At 44.7% G+C, this 10,877-nt stretch overlaps 1 protein-coding gene across 2 annotated transcripts in view; it reads right to left on the minus strand.

The window, feature by feature from the left end:
- The window catches only part of LOC100152738 (dynamin-binding protein), a 123,126-nt gene extending 113,286 nt beyond the window's left edge, over positions 1 to 9,840 (minus strand). Inside the window, exon 1 of one of the 2 annotated variants that reach the window (XM_001929395.7) lies at positions 9,467 to 9,840. The gene's annotated coding sequence lies outside the window, so the exon portion shown is untranslated. Of the gene's footprint in view, positions 1 to 5,976; positions 6,148 to 9,466 lie in introns of those variants that run through there. The other variant, XM_021072337.1, reaches the window with a different exon arrangement.

Consider the following 10,877-nt stretch of genomic DNA (forward strand, 5'->3'; position numbering starts at 1 on the left):
AAGAATAAACTGGAAAGGGGGAGGACACAGGGCATGGGGTTGGGAGTTTAGCACAACTTGGCACATCCATTGCAATGTTTTCTGCTGATGGCGCAGGTCATTTATCCTGAGAGAATCAATCACCTCATGAAAACAATGCAAAATGTGTGCTGGGCCCAGAACCCATAGCTAGAAGGTCAGCACTGATTATTCTCTCTGGGGCCCTGCTCCCCGCATGTGCTTGTCAGCAACAGACACTCACACTCCACTTCCAGAAACCATAGACCCCACAGGAGCAGCTCAAACAGATGTAGAGAAATTAGCTGTAGGGCTGGGCTGATGGTTACGTTTACAGGGTCAAGGAGGAAGTGGGGGACGCCACCAGTTTACTGAACCCGTGCATTAAAGAAGCCTAAGAGGCTCAGGTCACTGCTGTGGCATGGGTTCAACCGCTGCCCCAGGAACTTCCACGTGTCTCTGCTGTGACCAAAAAAAAAAAAAAAAAAAAAAAAAAAAAAGGCTCTTTCTTCTCTTATCCCTATTTTAAGGCTTCCCCTCTGTATCACAGAGATGCCTTCTTCCAGATTGATTTGTGGTTTCCACCTCTATAATCTCTATAGGGCACCCTATGCACCAGGGCAACGCTCAAGGTGCTTGGATTTATCAGTGAAGAAAGAAAGATCCCTGCCCGTGAAGAGCTTCCTCCTTGAGGCATGAGCAAGGCAGACAACAGCATTTTAGGAAGTAACAAAGTGTCGTGGCAAGATGAAAAAGATAGAAGAGGGTGAAGGGATAAGGGGGGAGGAGGGGAGGAGCCACTGGATCTAGGATTTACCAGCTGATAGGAATGTCAACCTCAGAATTCTGTCACTTCCTGCCACTTCTTCCCACACTCCTTCACCAGTCATCACACTAGCACAAAGTGATTAGGGAAACAAAGCGGGGCTGGGTTTATTTCAGAATCAAAAGAAAATAAATTACGACTCTTTGCTCTATACTTTTTATTTTCTGAAAGATGAATGCAAACGTGCTCTAAGGATGGACAGTGATAACTGGACTGAAGCAAAGTGACATCAAACAGACTTCTCCTCCTACTTCTCTCCCCTAAGCTAGTCTTCGGTCTGCTGGCATCTGGGCTATGGCTTCTCCAGATGCTGGGCTGTCTGTACACTCAGTCAAAGCCTGTTTGAAAGGTCCAAGTAAGCAGCAAGCTATAACCCTGCCTTTATAAGCTAATCATATCTTTCTTATTGCCTTTTTTTTTTTTTTTTAACAGAGGATCCGATGAGTAAGAGCTGATGGCTTAAGCCTGAAAAAGGCGGCAGGTGGGTGATACAAAATTATATAGCCCAATGTTAGGTGCATTCTCTTTCTCCACAAACATGTCCCCCAGCCCCCAAATAGATCACAGAGAGAGAGAGAGAGACAGAAACAACATCTTAACAGGGCTTGGTGCTAAAGGCAGGATTAAAGATCTAACCTGCGCTATAGCAGTTACCTGAGCCACAGCAGTGACAATGCCAGGTCCTTAACCAGTAAGCCACCAGGGAACTCATTGCTTTTCTATAATTTTGCTTTTTTCTTTTTTTTGTCATTTTTCCATTTCTTGGGCTGCTCCCGCAGCATATGGAGGTTCCCAGGCTAGGGGTCCAGTTGGAGCTGTAGCTGCCAGCCTATGCCAGAGACATAGCAACACAGGATCTGAGCCGTGTCTGCAACCTACACCATAGCTCATGGCAATGCCGGATCGTTAACCCACTGAGCAAGGGCAGGGATCGAACCCACAACCTCATGGTTCCTAGTCGGATTCGTTAACCACTGCGCCACAACGGGAACTCCTAATTTTGCAAATTTTCTAAGATGACGAGGTATAAGTTTTATAATCAGGAAAAAATAGCTAGTTTTAAAGTCAACTATGTACCACAGAGATGAGCCTGAGAATCTACTGCCCAGCACCCTGGCAGTTACAGTGCTGCAGAGCAATCTGCTGAACCATCTCAATATTTCGTGAGATATATTTAGGTGAGTTTATACCCAGAGCGGAGACTGATCCTCAGGGTAAGGAAACTATAATTTTACATATCTTATATTTACAATCATGCTGATGACTATGGTTATGCTGAATATGGCACTCTCATTCTTCACACTAGCAATTTAAATTCTAACTCAAGAGCAGGAGGGAAAAAGCTGATCTAACGGTGAAATAAGATGATATTGGAATGGTGAGACGTTTATCATAAATTTATACATGGAGGGTTCAGAAATACTGAAGACTTTTATTAATCTTCTTATGCTTGAAGCTTAACCTTAGCATGGCCTTAGGATTTTGGTTCGCAGCCTCCTGATGCCATCTTACTTCTTTGGCAACAAATCCTGAAAAAGTGTTTGACAAGGCTTAATACCCATTGATGATCAAAATCCTCAGTAAACTAGGAGTATGCAGAGAACACCTTAATTTGACAAAAGTACATCTAAAACTTAAAACAAACATTACAGGAAATGGGAAAACTTCAGATTCATTCTAAGACTGAGAACAAGACAAAGGCGCCTACTAGCATAGCAACTGTTTTGACATAGTCGTGGAAGTTGCAATCCTGGAAGGCTGTAAAGGAAAGATAAATAAGAAGTATAAGGATAGGAAAGAAGCAACCAAACTGTCACTGTTTTCAAAGGATATGATTAACTGTGGCAGAAAGGAAAGAACAGACATCAAGAGACTATCCGAATAAGACAACGAAACAAGGCTGTGAGATACAAGATCAGCTTACAGAAATCAGTATCATTTCTCTTAAACTATCCGTAGCCAACTAGAAAACAACAGTAACAGAAAGACATGATTACAACAGTAGCTAAACTCTCAAGTATTTAGAAATTAATTTAACCAAGAATATCTTTCTAGACCTTAATGGAGAAAACGTTAAAGTTCTAAGAAAGGACTTAAATATGGGCTGAATAAACCTTTAGGGGTAAAGGCTCATGATGTCTGCAACTAATAATTCAAATGGGTCAGGAAAAAATGTACAGAAATGTAGAGAGGGAGCAATAAAGCAAATACGGCAAAATGCTAAAGTTTGGTGACTTTAGGTGAGGAATACACAGGAACTCTTTGTATTCATCTTAGAACTATTAGTTTTAAATTATTTCCAAATAAAACAAAAATTTTGAAAAAAATTAGCTGAACAGAGAGACATATTACATGTTCTTGAATGAAATGAGTTAATATCAAAAAGATGTCAAGCCTCTCCCAATCAATTGATAAAATCAATGTAATCCCAATAAAAATTTCACAAAAATCTAATTTTTGAGGAACTTGATAAACTTTTTTGTGTGTGTGTGCTGTTTTAGAGCCACACCTGTGGCATGTGGAAGTTTCCAGGCTAGGGGTCGACCCAGAGCTACAGCTGCTGGCCACAGCCACACCAGATCCGAGCCGCGTGTGCGACCCACACCAAAGCTCATGGAAATGCCAGCTCCTTAACCCACTGAGTGAGGCCAGGGATTGATCCCATATCCTCATGGATTGTAGTCAGATTCATTTCTGCTGCGCCACAATGGGAACTCCTGGAACTTGATAAACTTATTCCAAACTTTATGTGGAAAAATAATGGCCCAGGAGTAGCAAAGTAAACTTAATGAAAAACCCAAAGATGGGCCACTTGCTGTGCCAGTCATAAGGACATACTACAAAATCACTGTAATCAAAGCAGCAATACAAAAAAATAGAGCAATTGACAGACTGATGGAACAGAGTGAAGTACAGAGATAGACCAATGTAGCCATAGAAACCATATAGGAGAAAAAGGGTACCACAGTGCAACGAAGGAAAGCATGGATTTTTCTGGAGATGTTATTGGAAAAACTGGCTCATTAAATGGAGAATAATGGGGCTGGATCTCTAACACCATGTGCAGCGTGGGTTCTAGATGAATTAAAGAAATAGCTGTGACCTAGGGAATGGGAGGGCCTTCTTAAACAAAACTCTAAAAAAAAAAAGAAAAGAAAAGCATTAAATGTAGCCAAATAATTTCTTTGATTACACTCAGATTAAGAATTCTTCCTGATCAAGGGACTACAAAAACAAAGTTAACAAATGAGAAGATATCTGCAAAGTGATGATGAGTGAACATCAAAAAGCTGTCTTTCACAAGTAAGTGACAGCAACACAGATAGCAACTCCAGTGGAAAATGGGCAAAGATAGGAATAGCTACTTTACAGATGAAACTATGTATAAGAGATGCTCACAGGGGAGTTCCAGTCGTGGCTCAGCAGAAATGAATCTGACTAGCATCCATGAGGACGCAGGTTCAATCCGTGGCCTTGCTCAGTGGGCTAAAGATCTAGCATTGCCGTGAGCTGTGGTGTAGGTTGAAGATGCAGCTCAGATCTGGCATGACTGTGGCTGTGGTGCAGGCCAGCAGCTGTAGCTCCAATTGGACTCCAGCCTGGGAACCTCCATATGTCTTGGGTGTGGCCCTTAAAAAAAAAAAAAAAAAGAGGTGTTCACAATTATTAGTAATCAAAGAAATAAAATACATAAAAATGACAAGATACCACATCAGGAAAGGTAGAGAGCTGGAGAAAGCTGAGTGTTGGTTGGACCATGAGGATACACGAACCCTGGAACACTTCCGGCAGGAGAGAGACTGGTGCCGCCACTGTGGGGAAGTCTCTGGCACTTCTGACCAATTTCAGGATAGGCAAGCCTAGGACCCAGTGACTCCCTTTTAAGTATATATCCCACAGGTATATTATATCACAGCTTTACAGGTGGACAGGTATGAAGAGGCTCTCTCTCTCTTTTTTTTTTTTTTGGCTGTGCCTGCAGCATGCAGAAATCCTGGGGCCAGGGACTGAACCTGTGCCACAGCAGTGACCTGAGCCACAGCAGTGACCATGTCAGATCCTTAACCCACTGAGCCACCAGAACTCCAAAGATGCTCATTGCAGCAGTATCTGTGGTGATAAGAAGTAGGAACAACCTAAGTATCTATCACACAGAGAAGAGAGAAGTAAAAGTGTAGTTCACACGCAGCACAGAATATTATGCAGCATCCAGAAGCAAAGAACTAGATGAACGCATAGAAACACAGGTGGATCTTAACAGTACTCAGGAGACACCATGGCACAGTGGGTTAAAGATCCGGCTTGCTGCAGCTGCAGCTTAGGTCGCAGCTGTGGCTTGAATTCAATCCCTGGCCAGGAACGTCCATATACCACAGGTGCCCCACCCCCACCAAAAAAGTACTCAGAAAAAAAAAGAGGCAAAATGAAATATAGGTTTATAAATTAAAATACATATAGGAGTTCCCTATAGGACTCATGGTGCAGTGGTTAACGAATCCAACTAAGAACCATGAGGTTTCGGGTTCAATCCCTGACCTCACTCAGTGGGTTAAGGATCCAGCATTGCCGTGAGCTGTGGTGTAGGTTGCAGACACGGCTCGGATCCCGTGTTGCTGTGGCTGTGGTGTAGGCCGGTGGCTATGGCTCCGATTCAACCCCTAGCCTGGGAACATCCATATGCCGCGAGAGCAGCCCTAGAAAAGGCAAAAAGACAAAAAAAAATTTTTTTAATTAAAAAAAATAAAATACATATAAAGTAAATATCCCCACTTTGCAAGATCCTATACAGACAAAAAGAAACACGCTGCCTGTGTTAGAATGAGCACCCATGCGGCATGAGGTAAATGGGAGGGGAATGAGGGAATTAAAAACAAATCTTTTAGACTTCTTGCATGTTAAAAAAGAAGAATTCAAACGACCTATGATAAAAATAAAATTAGAATTGTTTCCTCCCCCTAAGCTTCAACTTTCCTAACAACAAAAGCAACGCTGGTTGCCAGCTCTGTTGATGAGTAACAGCTTTTCATCCGTTTTCAGGCAGGAAGGGAAAAATTCAGGGATCAGCAGAGGACTAAAGGGATCAGTGGAGAATAGTCACGAAACAGTGTTTTTGTTCTCATGACCTGACAACCTGACTGAAAAGACCTGATTACCTCTTGTCACGAGTGATGCAGCTAAAGGCAGACTGGCGACATCAAGTTTTCAGGTCCTCTGAAACGCCTTACTTTCAGAACCTCTTCGTAGGCAATCCTCTGGCCTCCTCCCACTGATCCCACACTACTGAGAATCTAAAAAATTCTCGAGCTGGAGGGCACCTGGTTACTCTACAAATGAGGAAACAAAAGCCAGAGGAGGACTGTGGTTTAGGGTCATGCAGCTGGTATGAAAGGGAAGCTCTTGTCCCCCTTTTGTCTCTCTGGCCCAGCAGCCAGCGTGACCCCGTTAAAACCTAAGTCATCAGAAGCTTCTCTGTTCAAAAACCCTCTACTGGCTTCCCCCTCACTAGGAGTAAAGGCCAAAACCCTTGCTCCCGGCCTACACTGCTGCGCCCTCCCCACACCCACCGCCTCTCAGCTGCACGTTCCCAACCCCCAGCCCCCCCACCCCCGCCCACGTGGGGACCGCTGAGCCCCCATGACCTCGCCAGCCCTCACACTTGCCAGAAGCGCTCCTGCATGCGGGCTTGGAACTTGCTCATCCCTCCGTCTCCTCTGGCTCACTCCCTCACTCCCCGCAAGTCTTAGATCAAAAGGGATCTTAGTGGAGGCCTTTGGGTGCCCCCCCTCCTTCTCCGTTCCCACCTACGCCTCTGTAAAATTCTCTGCAGCATTTGTAATCACATGACCGTGATCCATTCACGTATTTATGTCCTGTCTGCCTCCACCCCACTGAAATACCTATTACATGAGGGCAGGGCTTTGGCTGCTGTGTTCACAGCTCTAAGCCCAGCACCAAGAACCAAGCCTGGCGTCTACGGGTGCTCCATGAATATTTGCTGAGCTTTGATTTGCTTCATTGCTCCTTCCTCACAGAGCTCTTCTATGATCTGATTTTATGGCTGCTACTTTAGATCTTTCTGCCCTTCCAGGCGAGAGACTGATACAGTCCACTCCTGCCCGCACGACTACGTTATCCAACCTTGAAAATTAGTTTATTCACATGTTTTCCTACGTGAGGCATAATAAAAAATTAATCTTACATTCATGTTTAAAATTTTTCATAATATTCTGCAAATTTTCAGGATGCTTCAGCTGAAGATCAGGCACAATTGAAAATTTCAGAGCAAATCATTTTGTAATAATGCTGTGATATAGGTAATACCTTAACTGACTTTAGAAACAACAGAATAAGAAACCTAGAAAATAATTCAAGACTTATACCTGCCAGCAGGCATTTGTATTCTTGTTTAATTGCTTTTATCATTTAAAAAAAGGTCTCAAGGGAGTTCCCACTGTGGTACAATGGGTTAAGGATCTGGTGTTGCCACAGCTGTGGCACAGGTTGCAGCTGTTGCTCAGATCTAATCCCTGGCCTGGGAACTTCCACAAGCTGAAGGTGCAGCCATTTAAAAAAAAAAAAAAAAAAAAAGGAAGTCTCCAAATTTTAAAAATATCTATGATTTGAAAAAAATCACTTAAGTGTCTGAAATTTGAGAAATCACTTTTCGCTTATTTAAGCCCAACCCTGATCGACTGACTGGGAGGTCTGAGAAGAATTTGAAGATTCACTATGCGTCCTGCAGAAAGGCTTTCCTTCTGAGACAGAGATAAATGAGTTTACTGGCTCTGGAGGCTTCCTGGATAGCAGTCTCCAAGTTTAATGAGGATAAAAATCTAAACACATTCCGCTTAACCTTCTTCAGGGTTTCCACATTGCAATTTATAGCCTCAGAGTCTTGCACTATGTTCACAAAATGAATACCCACCCTTAGTTTTTAAGAGATCCTAAATGGTGATTCAAGAATTATGATTTATCATGTACTTTAAGATGAGAAAAAGTAGTGTAAATTTAACCAGTGCTTGAAAGAGGCTCTGAATTTCGATGTGGATGAAAGACAAACGTGAAAAGGTCTCCAGCAGGTAAGAGGGGCACTAGGAAGGAAGGAGCCAGAAAAGAAGAAACCAGAGGCTTATAAAGGCTCTACTTTGGGGCTTCAAGACAAAATATCTTTTTATGTATTTGGACCGGTTGTCTATGCAGATTATTATCATATCTCAGTGGAAAATACACACAATATGAACACTGTATAAAAGACATCTTATCACATTTTTGAGGCAGAATGTTCTCGGCTTATTGCAAAAGTTATCTATGCACTGCACAGACCTCATTCCCAGGCTAGATTTTAGCTATTCTCCGTTATACACAAAGTACTCCATTCCAGTCTCTGAATTTAGTGAATTTAACACTGAAGTAATTTGAAAAACCTCTTTTCAGTTATGTTAGCTCAACACTGATAAAGGGAGGGTTAACAGTAACAGTGAATTTGAAGATTCACCATGCATGATGCAGAATTTTTTTAAAAAACTTATTTTCTCAAAACTTTGCATTATTGTCACAATGAGTGACGAGTGTTTCAAATTAACATGTAAAATCAGAGAACTTTCGAGGTGGAAGGAAGTGACCCTTTAATTCAGGAATGTAGAGAGAAACAGGTGCTGAGAGATTAAACTAAACTAACTTGCTCATCACCTGGAATCTATTCAGTGCTGTGAGAGCAATAAATGCAGCACCAACTCTGAGAAACTACACCTGTATGCTGGCAGGTACTTCACTCTCCCATATACAACTATGGACTCATCAGTCCTGTAATTTCAGCTATACAAACGGTGGAGCTAAACTACACTCAAACGCTAAATATTAGTGCTACCACTGGCTTGCCACACACCACAGCATCATTGATTATGAAAAGAAAGTGTTTCAACACAAGATGCTCATATTACTATAAAGGAATTACTGCAAAGTAATTTACACCTAAAGACTAATTACTAATATTACAGAATAATGTTGAGTGCCCTTTATTATATAAAGGAGACAGACAATAAGGGATAATGAGATTAAAAGTGGGTTTTTTTCCCCCTTATTTAAAATTTAACTTTATACTCCAAGCATTCTCCATAGCGCCTAATTTGCAGCAGACTTGGTTTGTTTGCACCCCAATATTCCTTTATTCGACAGCATCGACAGCCTTTTCAAGGTTAAATGCTTTGAGAAATTGATGCCTGGTGAACATCAATCAGTACCTGCGGAAGGAATGTAAGGGTACAAAACTCCACCATCACCAAACTTGCATCTCTAGCCAAACAGGTCTTACTCTTGCTTCGGAAACCATCCCCCCTTGCCTCCTAGACACAGAATCACGCACTCCCATACCGACTGAAAGTGACTCTGTGCACGCCAAAAGAATTTCTTCATCTGTAAAATACGGGGGCTGGACTAATACTGGATTTTTGTTGTGGGTTTTTTTTTTTTTTTTTTTTTTTCCCCAGCTCTCAAATTCCGCCTCATTGCCGGAGTGGCAGGGCGGTGCAGTGAAAAGAGCCCTGTGCCTGCTTGACACCATTTACAAAGCCCACGTCTGCATCCCTCGAACCGCCGGCCACCCGGCCTCTCCAACTCCCTGGCGCCTCCCAGGGCCCGACTGACCTGGAGCGAAGGACTCCGACGAGGGCCCGGCGTCCCACCGCCCCTCCGGGGCTCCGGGCTGGGCAGCAGCCGCAGCGGGGCAGGGGCGGCGCAGGCCGGGTCGCGCGGTGCGTCCTTCAGGGCGCGGGTCCCCTCTGTCCGCTGCCCGGGACAGCGACCCGGCTCGGCCCCTGACTTGCTCTCCGCCGCCCGGCGGTTCCTCCGCGCGGCAGGCAGCTGCAGCCGCCCGTCCCGGGCCCGCTGTCACCTCCGCCCCTGAAAGCGGCGGGCGGGTCAATCCGGCGTGACTCAGCGCGGCGGCTCCGCCTCCAGCCTCCCGCCTCGCGCTCAGGCTTCCGCCTCGCGCGGCCCGCGCGGCCGAGCAGCGCCACGCTTCGTCCCCGCGAACCCACCCCAGTGGAGCGCGCCCCGCGCTCGCGCCCCCTGACGGCCCGCATGACCACGCCCTCCTCATGACGTCAGGGGGCGGTGCCCCAGGATCTCTACTCCGGGAAACTGAGGCACCTGGTCGCATGGCGCTGCCCCAGCTGGTGGCGCTCCGCGGCTCGCAGTTCGCAGGGTGTTCAGTTCTACCTACAGCTCCCGCTGATCGAAAGTTCCTTTCCTCCCTTTCTGATCCCACACCCGCCACACTCCCCGTCCAACCTAGAAATGGGTCAAAGTCTCTTTTAGAGAAGGTCCATTCAATTCCTGTCTGGTGCGGTCTTCTATGCTGCCCGGAGGCAGTTTACTTTATCTTGTCACAAATAATTGGCGTTCACTTCGGTCTGTTCATTTTTTTTTCCTGAGGGAAGTGTCTGAGGACATTCTCTGCTCTTAAAGAGAGTTTAAGAGCAGAGAATAACAGAATGCAAGAACTGAAAGCATGAATTTAACTTTTTCCTGAATCCAGGTAGGAGTCTTTTTGTGCATTAATGGCCGCAAAGTCACCCTGCTTGGTCTGTTGCTTGAATTTCTGTGCCTGGTTTCTGGGATCTACCAGGGAGATGCCGAAGAATGCACAAGTCTATCACTGTGAATGCAAAACAGGTAAACTTCCACAGACGGTCCCCACTTAAAATTGTTGGACCTAAGATTTTTCCACTTTACCGTAGGCATTCAGTAGAAACTGCACTTGGAATCTTGAATTTTGATCTTTTCCAGGAGTGGTGATAGGCTCTACAATACTCACTCCTAACGCTGGGCAGCGACAGTGAGGCAGCTCTCAGTCAGCCGGGATCAGGAGGGTAAACCGCCAATACGGTTGCAACCGTTCTGTATGCATACAACCATTGCTTTTCACTTTCAGTACGGTATTCAATAAATTACATGAGGAGTTCCCGTTGTAGCTCAGAGGGTAAGAACCCGACATAGTGTCCATGAGGTTGTGAGTTTGATCCCTAGCCTCGCTCAGTGGGTTAAGGGTCTGGCG

This window comes from Sus scrofa, chromosome 14 (genome assembly GCF_000003025.6).
Source record: "Sus scrofa isolate TJ Tabasco breed Duroc chromosome 14, Sscrofa11.1, whole genome shotgun sequence".
Classification (NCBI taxonomy): Eukaryota; Metazoa; Chordata; class Mammalia; order Artiodactyla; family Suidae; genus Sus; species Sus scrofa.